This window comes from Lichenostomus cassidix, chromosome W, assembly GCF_008360975.1.
Source record: "Lichenostomus cassidix isolate B80296 chromosome W, HeHo_3.0, whole genome shotgun sequence".
In the NCBI taxonomy this organism is placed as follows: Eukaryota; Metazoa; Chordata; class Aves; order Passeriformes; family Meliphagidae; genus Lichenostomus; species Lichenostomus cassidix.
In genome coordinates this window covers 16595472-16610116 of record NC_139510.1, presented here as the reverse complement: position 1 = coordinate 16610116, position 14645 = coordinate 16595472, and the positions used below count along the sequence as shown (strand labels likewise).

Genomic DNA, 14645 nt, shown 5'->3' with positions numbered 1-14645 from the left:
TAAGCTTAGACATAGTAGTGAAATAGCTGATATAGTTTTGTTAGAATGCTTGAACTGCCTGCTTGAACTGGATAACATCTAACAAAGGGATCCTGCCTCTGACATTCCAACTATCAGCACCTGTCGTCTGCAGAAACTACAATCTGGGAGTGATAACAGAATCAATTAAAGAGGACTGCGCATGCTCCGAGGAGGCGTATCCAAGGAGGAGCTAGGCTAAGCAGTTCCTGGAACATGCAAACTAGTTTGGAGAAAAGTTTGAATATGCATAATTGTTTATGAATATGCATTAGGCTGAAGGGTATGTAAAGGGTGTCCCTGTCCATACCAGGTGTGCTTTTTGGCTGAGTGCCAAACACCCAGCGCTGTACTTTTGCTTATATCTGTCCCCTATTGTCTTTTATTAAACTTTTAAATCCTAACAGGAGAGTGAACCTTGTTTTTCCCCGTGGGACACCGGAATAAGTTGCCCAGAGAAGTACCAATAGGTTAACTGAGTCTTACTTCAAAGAGTTAGACAGGTATCTTCAGTGAGAGTCCACAATCTCATAGAAAGCTCCTGTGAAGAATTCAACTTGTTCAAGAAAGGAAGAGTGCATGAAGCATGAGAAGTTCTTGGAGAGAGACATTCCATTTTGGATTAAAATTAAGTCCTTTTTAAACCATAGAGGCATAAGAGGCTGTAGGACACCAGCACTTCGAGTAGCAAATGCTGTTAATTTTGATTTTTCACCTGTAACAGATACTAGATTATGATGTTTTCAGTTATTGTAGACCAATTTTTATTTTTTCAGACTGTTTCCACTTTTTCAGATTATATATGTACCAACCAGCAACAGATATGAAGTCTTGACAGTGGAAAAAACCAATGAGCAAGAGTCACTGGGAGAAACTGTATCAACAACATACTAAATGCTGCAAAGGGAAGCAGTGAGTGCTCATAGTGGGTGACTGCTGAGAGACACCGAGGCACCCATCTGCCAGCTTGATATACAGTCAAGGGAGGTTTATCCCCTTGCCAGGAGCCAAGAACTGGGATGTCCCAGAGAGACCACTACAACTGATTAAAAGCACAGGCTACTATTCTCTATTTCTTTTCCATGTGAGCATCAATAACACAGTAAAGCATAGCATGGGCAAGATCAAGCAGGACTTCAGAGCCCTAGGGGCCCAAGTGATCTCCTCTGTCTTGCTGTCTGAGACTGAAAGAGTTCATGCCTCAAACATTGATATAAAGTTTTGCATTATAACAAAAAGTGTATAAAGAAGCTACAATCAAAGAAGCCTTCATGAAGATACCTGACTAGGACTTTGGACTGAGAGTCAAACTGCTGAGATTAGATAAAGGGGAATGTATTGTTCGATCATCTCAGGCTGTGGGAAAGGAATGCATCCACAAAGGCCAAAGCCACCAGCTGCTCTGAGAATCATCCCTGGCTGAGTTTGGGGTGGGGGAGAGCACAGCTCACAGAAGCCAGGTTTGCACAGACTTCCCCCCAGCTGAGGGGGGGAGGAGGAGGTTGGGGGTGCATGGCGTAACCTCTGGTGAGAGGCAATAAACACCCATCCTCCGTTACACAAACTGGCCCAGCTGTGGAACCCCCAACCCCACAAGCCACATCCATGGGACTTTCACGTGAGAGGCAGCTGAGGGGGAGTCATAATCCATCAAAGACCCCCCAAAGTGCTAGGCCTTGCACCACAGGAGTGCAGATGATGCAAGCAGAGTCTGCTGCTAGAGGCTGCCCCCTCTAGCATGGACATGGACATGCCTGGACATTGCCACTTGGCCTCAGTGTATATTAACCCATGGGATTCTGTGCTTTTTGGGGGAACCATCACCACCAAGGAGACCAGCTGGAGAGGATCAACGTGACATCGTTGGGATCCACAGATGGTGATATTTTCTTTCTGTCACCCTCTTTCTGTCCCCCCCACCTCTTTTCCTGCTTCTCCTTTTCTCTCTTTTTCTCTCTCTCTTATACTTGCTATCAAATAAAACCCATACTATTGACTGGCATATGGTCTTGTTTGCCCCTTAATTCGGGCAGAGGTATTTCCAAACAACCTTAATAATTGGATCATAACAATTGCCAGTCAGGGATAGAGGTTTGAGCAGAAGTCAATGCAGCATGCAGATCAGTACTTGTGTGATGGATGCATTCCTGCTCTTTGAACTAACTGAACTTTGGTCCAAACAGATACTCAGCAAGTAGGCCAAAGCAAAGTTAATCCTATTAAGGTATAAGTAAGTAAAATAATTAAGTGTGACTGCTGCAAATAACTGTAACTGCTTCTGCAAATAGGGACCTAGCTTTAAGTGGGCCAAGGAGATAAGAAGGGAAGGGCTTGAATGTAACTGATGCTGCTTCTGCAAAACAGGGGTCTATCCCTGGTGGGTTAAGGAGATAGGAAGGAAGAGGCTTAAGTGTAACTGCTGTGTCTAACTGTAACTTGTCTAAACAAGAGTCTAGTCCAAGTGAGCCAAGAAGATAAGAAGGGGGACTGACACAAAAGGCTAGAAAAATAAATTATGTTGTAATTGTAGCAGTTTGAAGAAAACAACACGGACCTCTACTTCTCATCTAGCAGGATCATCTTTATTAAACACATTGGTATTTATGTGTTTCTTCTGTGTACAAGTTTTAGGATCAATTATGCAGCCAGCTAATAGGAGAGAGAGCAATCACGCAAGCAAGCAGAGTTGTTTGCAGAGAGATCTTTCTTGCTCTTTATTGAAAAACATTCATTCATGACGAGCGGCAAGAGAGAACTCGCACACGACTTAACATAAGTCATAAAAGCAAGCTCCATTTTATTTCACCAAACGAAAAACTTATATACTGTTACAGATGTTGCTAATTATAGTTACACACGTATCTGCAGTTTGTTCTCACATCTACAGGGTTCTCTCCTGCATTCTTTGTTAATCACAAGTTCACTCCCGTACATTCCTTACACAGCTGCATCTTCTTTGATATTTTCTCACAAAGCGTTCTCAGGGAAGCAAGCTATTGCAGCTTGTTAGGATTTTTACTGAGGCCTGAGTATGCTGAGGCTTTGTTCAGGTTTATTTAGTTAACACAAGTTTTGCTGGAAAACTGTGTTTTCCAACACATTCATCTCACACACATTCACAGCCCAGTTTTCTGGGGCTGTTAATCAAAGCATTCTCACATAGGTATTTATGGCTGGAGATGATCCTTTGGTATGCACTTTCCCATGGGAATAGGGCTGTTATCAAGGCCAGGATGGCTGAGCAGGCCAGGGAGGCCAGCAGGCCAGCAGCCTGGGCAGGTGCCACTTCTATATCTCCCCCTTCTTTGTTTAAGGAGGAATGGATTACAAGGGCAGCCATCATGTTTGCTTCTGCCTTTTTGCTGACTCGGAACAGTCTCCAGAAGCAAGGAAATCCTGCAACGAGAATAAGAAAAAGACCCATCCCCAAAGTGCCAAACAGCCATATGCATAAATTCAGTCCCTTAAACCAAGTTTTCAGATTAAGTCAGGTAAAGTCATTTCATGCATTTATGTTTTTATCCATATTTATAGAAAATGCCCCTTTTAAATGAGCCTTCACCTTATCCCAAGAAGCAACTGTTTAGCATTGGTGTGTTGCCAATCACAGTAAAGGCGTAACTGAGTATTTAGGGCATCTTTTTTTCTCCTACCCATAGCAAAGCAGCCTCAAGGGCATCTAAGTGTGACAGTATTTGTTGATCAATTGCTGCTTGCATTTGTAGCTCCCCTGTGAAGTTACTCATTACAGAACTAACTTCATGAGCTGTTTTTACTGATTCTGTTAAAGCAGCATTAGCAAGAGTAGACAATAAGCCAAGCAATAAATCTCTTAGTTCATTTGGACTCCTTTAAAAACAAGAGTTTAAGTTACACGACTCCTAATTCTCCTTTCCATTCCCCTGTAAGATTCACAGGAATCCATAGTTCTGCACGCCGATGTAGGAGTGTGTGATTCATCCATTCCACAAGCCCCTGAGAGGAGGGGTTGTGGGTGATTCCAAAGGAGTGGCTAACACCTCAAGTCTGTAAAAACATAGCAACATAATTAAATTGATAAGCAGGGCCATTATCAGTGTGAATTTTCTGTGGCTGACCCATTGTCACAAATGCACGGAGAAGGTGGCAACAAACATCCTTTGCAGAGTCACTGGTGTATGAGGTGGTGTCTAAAAGGTCCGAAAATAAGTCAATAGAACAATGAACAATAAATACAGTTATGGTATTTGGAATTGGGGCTGAGATGACAAAGGAGTTAACACTTAGTGGAAGAGAGTTCAGAGCCTGAAGGAATTGGTGAGATGGTAAATTAAATGAGGTTTTCCCTAAGAAATCGGCAAAAGAAACAGCACAAGCTATTTGGTCTCATAGTAAAGCTGTAAAGGTCCTTCTTGTTGGCAATTAGAACACATGCATACCTAACATAACGACGAGAGGGAACTCACGGCAGTCTCAATATGAGATATAGAGTAAGCTCCATTTTATTTCACCAAACGAGAGAGTTATATACTGTTACAGATGCTACTAATTATAGCTACACACACATCTGCAGTCTGTTCTCACACATTCAGGGATCTTCCCGGTGACTCCCTTTTTCTTTCTCATAACACTTCTGACTCCCTATTCTTTCCCATGACATTCTTCCCACAGAACATTCTCAGGTAAACAAGCCACTGTAGCTTGTTAGGATTTTACTGAGGCCTGAGTATGCTGAGGCCCTGTTCAGGCCTGTTTAGTTAGCATAAGTTTTGCTGGAAAACTGCGTTTTCCAACAGTTCCCCCGTTTCGCTTGTGAGAACAGACGTTGTCTGTTATCAGATTAATTTGCTTTGCTATAAGTAATTCTTATTATTAGAATTGTTATAAATTTACTTAAGGAAATTTCACTAGTTATTTAGATATGTTGCCATGGTCTAGGAACTGTTGTTGCTGAAAACATTCACTTCACAGGTAAAGCTTGGAGAACCTTTTCCGGACAAGGACTCCAAGCTTACTTGGAAGAAGGTTTAGCTTTTATGAACTCAATTTGGTAAATGAAAATTACTTGATCACATTTTGGTGCAGAACACTTGGGACTCATGGCATGTTTCCCAGCCAGTTAGAACCAAAGCTTGGCCAGAGCTTAGGTGCTAAGTGGAAGGGTTTTCTTAGAACATCTTATAAACAAGCTTTGATTAATATCAATAAGGAGAGTGTCTTAACATGTTACCACTTTTGTAGATAGCTATATAAGGTGAGATGAAATATTTGAAAACAGTAGATATTATTATTTGACTTTAACTAAGGAAAATAAAACTGCAAAGCTTTTGTGAATAATAATATAAACTAACAAATTTAAAACTTAAAATCAATATCACTGAAAATGAATAAGGCTTAATCTTAATAAATCTGACTTTAAACTAACAAATAGGACTTAACTATAATGGAATTTAAAATTGATATCATTTTAACAACTTAACTCTAACAAAATTCAAAACTTAACAGAATTTAAAATTAACATCACTTAATATTACTTAACAGAATTGTAACTAACAGAACTTACAACTTAACAGAATTTAAATTCACTATTACTTAACTTTAACAGAATCTATGCTTAACCAAAAGTACTTAACAGGTAGTTTAGACTATTTAGTATAACTTCACTCACAGGTTTTCATTCACACATTAAAACTCTCAAGAAATCAAAATCACATTCTCATCAGTCACAGGCTTCATCTACACATTAAAGCATTCGAAAAGCAAACAACACTCTCAGTAGGCCTACAATATTCACACATACACACAAACACTATCTTTAAGCAATGCTTTAGCAAAATTCAACTTTCGTTCAAGGCTTTAGTATTCAAGGTGTTATTTTTTATCAGGACAATATCTTGTTACAATGCTTTTTTATTAGTAAATCGCTGGAAATAGGTTTTGGTCTCGGTGTCAGTGCAGCTGGGCTGAAGGAAGAGCCGATCTGCTCCATCTGCTTGGACATTTTCAGGGAGTTTCAGTTGCTGAGCTGCAGCAGGTGGTGAAGGCTTGCCAGGACAAGCGCTTACAGAAAAAGCCAAGCTCAGAGACATTTCCCTGAAACTCTGGAAAAGCTGAAAAGTCCCAAAGTTACACTGGATCAGCCATAGCAAGGCTGTGCTGCTGGTTAACATGGGGCAATGGGTGTTTCACCCGGCAAAGCGAATAATTAGAGGTTTTGGAGAAAACAGCTGGAGAACGTGTTCAAAGATTTGTTTCTGAAGCTGGAGAGCGCAGCGGGACCGCTGCCGCCATGGGGAACGACATGGACGTGATTCCCGAGCGGGAGATGAAGGATCTCCAGTTCAGAGCATTGAAGAAGATTTGCATCTTTGAAACTCTTAAAAGTTCTCCATGACTACAAGGAGAAACAACTCCATTCTGTATCAGACTGCTGTTTCTGCTGGCAACGCTGTTGGTTAGTTCTGGTTCGCTGCTGAAGCTGTCAATCATTTCCTCATCCTTGGGGAGGAGTAGAGTTTAGAGTCTCATCATAGACATCACCGTTGGGGCAGTGAAGGAGGCGTGGATGGCTCGCGGCTCCGCCTACCGGGGCACCCTCTGGGACCTCTGCTCCCGCCGTCATTCAGCCGGAAACCACGGTTGGAGCAACTTCCGCCACAGGTCTATCTGTGTGGCGCACAGGCAGCGTGCGATGAAGGGTAGGGGCCGCCGCTGCTACTCGGTCACTGGTCACTTTCTGTTTGTTCTTTTTGTTTCTACAAGCTTCTGTGCTGTGAGTATCTCTGTTGTGGCGGGAACACCAAACTTTTTCGTTACAGTTCTTTCTTATGTGTTTTTTACTACCACATTGATAGCATCGGGATGATTTCTGGTTACTTTGTTGCTTTACCCACGATATTTGAGCCCTTTCTAACATTGTATTCAGTTGTTCTGGCAAAAGTTCAACAGTGACTCTCTCAAACAAAGCAGCTAAGATGTTTTTCGTTGTAAAATTGCCAAGCTCTGTGATATATTGAGACAGGAATAGCTTTTTCATCCAATCGAGTAACTTTGTATTCTCGGCTGTCGGCAGTGGCACGGAGCGCCCTCTCTCCCCCCCCTCCCTGGCGGGGGGGGCTTCCCTGGCTGCGCTGCGGCTGCCGAAGTTTTACGCATATTAAAAGCGGCACAGTAACTCACAGGTTTTTCTCTGCTCCATGCAGCTGTTATGTCCTGTGCCGTGAGCCACGCAAGGTTTTGCTCCGTGGCATGTTTCTGTAAGCAGGCTACGACTTTACTCCATGGTTTGCCAAGCTTTCTTGCAATTTTATCACAGTCCAAAAGTAAAATAGCTCCGTAATTCAACCACTCTCCCACACTGAATACTGTAATAGGATTTGTAAAAAATCCATAAGCTTGTCCTACCATCATCAGGCCCATTAAGTGTGATAGGCTACTTTTACTGAGTCCGTGCTTTTCTAAAAAGCATAACAATAAAAATTGGGCTACCTCTGTTTCCATTATGGTCCAGCTGGTTTTCAGGGTCCTGGTCGCCGCCGTCCACATTCTGCTGGAGCTCGCGGTCGCCACAGTATGTGCAGTTCACCGAAGTGTAGCCCCCACGGTAGGCAGGTCCTATTCGGCCTGTGCCTGCTGGATCTCCCCCGATTCGGGCGAAGATCTTGACACACCGTCGCTGCACGGCTCCAGCGCCTCTCCGTTCCCGCCGCTCTCAGAAGCAGGGTCGTAAAACTCTGCTGTTGGTGTCTGTAGTCGTCGGGGTCACCATTTAACATAACGACGAGAGGGAACTCACGGCAGTCTCAATATGAGATATAGAGTAAGCTCCATTTTATTTCACCAAACGAGAGAGTTATATACTGTTACAGATGCTACTAATTATAGCTACACACACATCTGCAGTCTGTTCTCACACATTCAGGGATCTTCCCGGTGACTCTCTTTTTCTTTCTTATAACACTTCTGACTCCCTATTCTTTCCCATGACATTCTTCCCACAGAACATTCTCAGGTAAACAAGCCACTGTAGCTTGTTAGGATTTTACTGAGGCCTGAGTATGCTGAGGCCCTGTTCAGGCCTGTTTAGTTAGCATAAGTTTTGCTGGAAAACTGCGTTTTCCAACACATACCCTTTCCCCCTTTTTTGTTTAAATAACATGCGCTTCTCTTACTATGAACATTAAGGCAACACAAAAGTAAAATAATATATGTAATAAAACAGGAAACTTACTATGTGCTCAGCTTTAGCACCGAGCAAAAATAAGCAAGGTAACACATGTAATCATTACTACAAGAGAGAAAAGATAGTGATGTAGAAAGATACGTCATCAACTGCCTAAATACTTTACCATCATCCAGAGTCTGCAATTGCTGGGGAGCCCCATTTCACAGCGAGGACCTGGAGAACCTTTTCCAGGTAAGGCTTCCAAGTTTACCCCGAAAGAGGGTCCAGCTTTCATAAGCCCAAATCAGCAAGCCAAAGTGACTTGATTACATTTTTAGTGCAGAAACACCTGGTTCTGATGGCATACCCACTTCCCGACCGGCCAGGGCCAGGGCTTGGCCAGAGCCTAGGCCTTGACTGGGAGGGTTTCCCTAAAATATCCTACAAACAAGCCTCTATTAATATCAGGCGGGAAAGTTTCTTAAAATGATACATTTCTTACAGATAACTACACAAGGTTATGTGAAAGTTTCTAAGGCAGCCAGTTTGGCTTTGTCATTTATTTTTAGCTAAATAATTAATGGTAACATGAACAAGCTGCAAACGACCAAAGGAATGTATATGTGTGGCATCAAATAATATCTTACAGCTAATTTCCTTTATAAAAGCTCTGTGTATTCACGTTATGACATTAACAACATATTCAGAATTGCTAATCGTATTGATCACTTCTTGTGTATAAATCGTTAAAGCTAACACTGCTGTACAAAGTTCATCCTGTTGAGTGGAACCACCTGTTTGATTTATTGTACATTTCCATTGATGATCTTCTTGCCATGTGACGACTGCCTTCATTGTGCGTCCTGATCTGTCAATAAAAAACATTACGTGCACCAGGAATAAGGCTACAGCACACAATAGTTTTTTTTCTCCTTTCTCAATTTCTTCCGTTGCCGTGTCTTTCCCACGCAATGATGTCATCGATGTACTGGAGATGTTCTGGAGCCTTACCCTTTTCCAGTGCAGCCTGAATCAGTCCATGGCAGATGGTGGGACTGTGCTTCCACCCCTGGGGCAGTCAGTTCCAGGTGTACTGCACACCCCTCCTGGTGAAGGCAAACTGCGACCTGCCCTCTGCTGCCAGAGGAATGGAGAAAAATGCATTTGCAATGTCAATAGTGGCATACCACTTTGTTGCCTTGGTCTCCAGCTCATACTGGAGCTCCAGCATGTCTGGCACGGCGGCACTCAGTGGTGGAGTCACCTCATCCAAGGCACTGTTAGTCTACAGTCAATCTCCATTTTCCTTCAGATTTGCGCAGGGGCCAGATGGGGCTGTTAAAGGATGAGTGGGCCTTGCTGACCTCCCCTTGGCTCTCCAGCTCACAGACCATCTTGTGGATGGGAACTACAGCATCTCAATTTGTTCGGTATAGCCGGCAGTGCACTGTCGAGATGGCAATTGGTACTTGTTGTTCTTCCACCTTCAAAAGTCCAACTGCAGAAGGGTTCTCTGATAGTCCAGGCAAGGTGTTCAATTGCCTAACAGCCTCTGCCTCGACAGCAGCTATTACAAAAGCCCACCTGAGTCCTTTTGGGTCTTTGAAATAGCCATTCTGGAGGAAATCTATGCCCAGAATACACGGGGCTTCTGGACCAGTCACAATAGGATGTTTCTTCCACTCCTTCCCAGTCAAGCTCACCTCAGCTTCCAGCAGAATCAACCGCTGCGATCCCCCCATCACCCCAGCAATAGAAATGGGTTCTGCCCCCACATGTCCTGATGGCATTAGGGTACACTGCGCACTTGTATCAACTAATGCTTCATATTTTTATGGCTCTGATGTAGCAGGCCATCAAATCCACATAGTCCAAAAAATGCGGTTTTCCTGTACCTCTACCTGGCTAGAGGCAGGGCCCCTCTAGCTCTGGTTATCATTCCCTTCCTGGGCATACATTCCAGAGGTTCCTGCAAGGGGATCTGACCCATCATCTTCCCTTCTGTTGTACCTAGCAAGTCGATTACGGGAAGCTGAGTCTACCTTCACTTTAGCAGAACCCTATTGGCTAGTGTTTTCCTCCTTAAGCTGATGCACCTGTGCTGCCAGGACAGAAGTGGGCTTCCCATCCCACTTTCTCATGTCTTCTCCTTGGTCATGCAGAAAGAACCACAACTCAGCTCGTGGGATGTACCCTTTGTCCCTAGCTGGGGGGCACCAGCCTTTGGTGTTGGGGCCTGTGACTCTCACTGGTGCCACACTGTTTTTGCTCACCTCCCCTACCTCCTCCTTCAACTCCCTTATGTCCTCTTTTAACTCCTTAATCACAGCAGAGACATGAGCCTGCATCAGGCCATGAACCATGCTCTCATAATTTCTGAGTCTGCTGGCTATGGAACCCACTGTCTCTTGGTTGTCCTAGACATTAATTGTTGCAATGAAGGTGGCATATTGGGATGGCCCTAGATTTGCCAGATTCCACAACATTTGCACTGTGCACCTGACCTTGTCAGGGTCATTATCGTGCTGTCCATCCCTTCCAAAAAGTATCTCTAGTTCTGCCATTTCTCCCATGCATTGGATCCCTTCCTCAATGGTCTTCCAGGGCATTCTATGATGGTGCTCCTGCAGTCTGTCTCTGTGAACAAACATCTCTCTTACACTGATTGGAAGCTGCTCCCAGAGGGGAAGGTGCCCTGGCTCCCTCACAAACACCTGATCAATACCCGTGTTCTGGGTCAAGGATCCCAAATACCTTGCTTTGCCGCTATCCTGTTGCACACTTGTACTCACAAGGTGCCAAACTCGAATCAACCAGGTTGAGAAAACCTCGTGCTCCCGTCATGCAATATCTTTTTGCAGATTGTGGAGACTGTCGTACAACAGGGACTCAGTGATGATTATGGGCTCTGGCTCCTCTGCTGGTTATGAGGTCCCTGTGATGCCTAAAAAGCTGGTAAAAAATAAGACGCAAACACAGCAGTATAGGGAAAAAAGAGTATTACCTTGGTTTTAATAGGATCCCAGGTGCTCCCCCTCGTCCAAGGTGGAATCACGCCGAGGAAGCCCCCGGGTACAATGCGTATACAATTTTATGGACTTCACAAATTAGCATATCTATCTAAAATTCCCCAATAAGGAACTTGACAAATGAAGTAATTGTCTCCCTATTCTAATTACTTCTTCCCGAAACGAGGCTACAATTTAGTTTACAAAAACATGTTTCAGAGAGGAGGCTCTGGCCAAGGTTGGAGCCTCTTGTTTTGAGATAGTAAGGATGTTTCGTCTTTCCCAAAGAACTCTGAACTAGGCTAAATATACAAGGAGTGAAAGGTACAGGGAATAATAAGCACAGGGAATGAGAAAAGGTATAAAATGTATAAAAAGAGTATAAAAAGAGTATAAAAAGAGTATAAAAAGAGTATAAAGAGAAAGGACAAAAAAACATCAGGCATCACCTGGTTCCTCATCATCATTAACTACGCATACTTTTTTGGTTTTATACTTCCTCCTCTGCACAGGGGCGACTGCTGCTGGCTGTGGCTGCCCTTGTGGTTTAGCTGGAACCTGGACGGCTGTAACATCTGTGGCTTTCACAGCTGCACCATTGGACTTTCCCTGTTTGAGGCAGGGAGAGGGCTTCCCACCAGCTGGGGTAGAGTATTCCCTCAGCACCTGGTGTATCTCCTCCAATACCCCCATCCAATCTGGGTGGTTCATTTCTGGGGTGGGCTGTTGGGCAGTGACAGGCTGTTAGGCAGTGTTCCTGGCCCCTGTGGTATGCTCCTGGGCAGCATCCCTAGTCTCTGGGGTAGATGTCAGGGTGGTTACCCAAGGGAATCCCACCTTATCTCTAAATGCTAAATTGAATAGGCCTATCAGCAACAGCAGCCATTGTACGATATCGTTAGCATTTAGAGAGAATTTGAACCCTTCAAAAGCTGTTGGGGTAGGTCCAAAGAAATGGGTGCAGGATTGGAGAAAAACATCCCCCCCGTGTTACTTCCTCACAATGGGTACCATTATTAATGAAACCCCAAAAACATACACTTAGTCTGTGAAAGTCATATAGCCATGTGCTCACATTCCAGAGGAAGTTTACAATCCATGAATTCCTCACCTTATTGACCCATTCTGCAAACTGGATAACAGCCACAGTAGCCATAGTCATAGGACCCATGTTTAGATAAGGAGCTACAAATGGGATAAAATGTAGCCACAATCAGGTGCCAACCAAACAAGGGTAGACTAGACCACATGGTGCCACCTAATGAGGTTTCTATATTTACTACACAAAAATAGTTTACCCAGGAACTGTTATTCCTTTTTTATTCTTTCCTCTCAATGCCCTCGAGCCCCACATTGGGTACCAAAATCTGTCCTGGTTTAAAAGACAAGGAAGGAGGGAACTTTCCTGGAATGGAAAAGATGACTCCCCCTTCCCTCCAAATTATTTTAAGTTTGAAATTACCAGGCTTTCAGGCAAAGATATGGGAAAAGGAATAACAGTTCTTTACTAGATTATATATAAGACAAACAAACAACAACGATACTAGCAACAACAAGCGAAACAGAAATCCAATAACAGCCTTTTCTCACCCATCAAGCACTTTCCCATTTTTGTGTTGTTATGACCACAACCGGCAGAGGGCGCTAGCAGGCCCCAGAGAGGCAGGGCTGCAGTGACTGTCTTGCAGCCAGCAGAGGGCGCTGGGCAGGTGAGATGATTCCCCTGGGGCTGCAGGGGGCGCTGTGGAGCGAGCTCTGCAGACTCCACTGGCAATGGTGGCTGGGGCTAGGGGGTAGAGGGGAGATGGCTCCACTTGCAAAACTCACAGGGAGCAGCCGGCCTCAGTACCACTCCGGGTGGTGAGCTGGACTGTAGCAGGAACCTTGGAGCAGCAGGCTGGAACAGCAGAAGTGAGCAGACCCAGGGACAGCGAATCAAAGTGTAGCAATAAACCCAGCGGAGCAGCAGGAACAGCGGGGGCAGGCGGACCTGAGGGGGGTCAAGCTAAAGTGTAGCAAAAAAACCCCAGAGCAGTGGCAGGAAGCAGCAGGGGCAGTGTTACGAATGAAGACAAGAGTTTTGATAAGTTTCTGCCTTTTGCCTAGGCCTTCGACAGCTGGCAGCCTGTTGGGGTAGCCAGCACCCCAAGACCTCAGTCTTGTTCTCAAGTTCTTTAATAATGGCTGATTAGGTCTAATAGAAAAATGAATTATTGTTTATTAGACACAAGAAATAACAGAGTAAGGAGTTGAGCAAATTATATACTACACAGAAATGAAATAAAACAAAAAGAAACTACTAGTAGATAAAATGCAGCAAGCAAAAAGGTACTTATTATTACAGCTAGCAAAGAAATAATACCGTTTAGGAACCAACATATCTTACCAAAGCCAATTTGGTGGTGGAGTATACCTCAGAATACTTTCCCTCAATTCTTGAGAAAGTAACCACAGAGTTGTGTCCAAGCTCCAGGGAGAAAGCTCCTGCATGCTTCAGGGTAGGTGTAGAAAGTTTCTACCTCAGTGATAATTCGTGTGTCTTTTATAGTGTAAAAGCAGTGTTTCTTTGGTCACTCTAAAATGCATCCTTTCATGCCTTTCCACATCTCTTTTCCCATACCAAGGTGCTGACTCTTGGTTGGAGTTCAGACGTTAGGGCACCAGGAGAAAACCCCGTGCTGGGCCTTATTGACCCCTCGCTGGGCCTTTCCATATGCCAGCCTTCTGTGAGGGAAAGGGGGGGGACGTCTTGCCACAGGCAGGCAGGTCCAATCGGGCAGCAATGGACCTCGGCATCACTCATCAGCAACTGGCAGAGAATGGTGAAGGCAGGCAGGTCCAATCGAGTAGCAGTTGATGTCGGCAAACAGTAGAAACAGCAAAATGAAAACACCAGACCCCTGAAACACAGGACTCCTTTAACATAAGCACCTTAATATACCAGTACCTTAGTATAAAGTATAGATTAATAAAAGCTAAGTACTAGCTGCTATGCTTAACCACAGCTGCTTCTGGAAGATAAACTGCTTTTGAAAGGCAAGGGCCTAGCTCTAGAAGAGGCTAAGATGATAAGAGAAAAGAATGCTAGCTAATGTGTCTGACTAACCACCTTTTCTGCAAGACAAAGACTTAGCCCCCTGAGGGCTAAGAGAGAAGGAAGAAGCATGCAGACTGCTGTAGACAAGAAAAGCTAGTTTTAATGACAAATGAGAGAGTTGTCACTGTCAGGAAAATTAATCCACAAACACCCGAGGTCTATGTCCAAAACTGAGACAGAGGAGTTCTGTAATTTTATTCATGAATAAAGGGAGAGGTCATCTGCTGCTTTGCCTTCCGAAAAGCCGCCAACCACCGAAAGCAGCAATGAAAAGGCAGCCGGTCGTTCTGAACACAGACCAGGCGCGCAGCGGCAGTGACGCACACGGGTGGGTATTGCGTCCAGGGGAACGGTAACACGTCGGGAAAGCGGTAAAAAT

The 14645-nt window shown here is 44.2% G+C and overlaps 1 long non-coding RNA gene across 1 annotated transcript in view; it reads left to right on the top strand.

Annotated features, from left to right (window-relative positions):
• LOC146425591 (uncharacterized) overlaps positions 1 to 14645 on the top strand; it is a 290543-nt gene that overhangs the window by 11897 nt on the left and 264001 nt on the right. The window contains exon 2 of the long non-coding RNA XR_014846548.1: positions 814 to 1519. This is a non-coding gene — a long non-coding RNA (uncharacterized LOC146425591). The remainder of the gene's footprint in view (positions 1 to 813; positions 1520 to 14645) is intronic.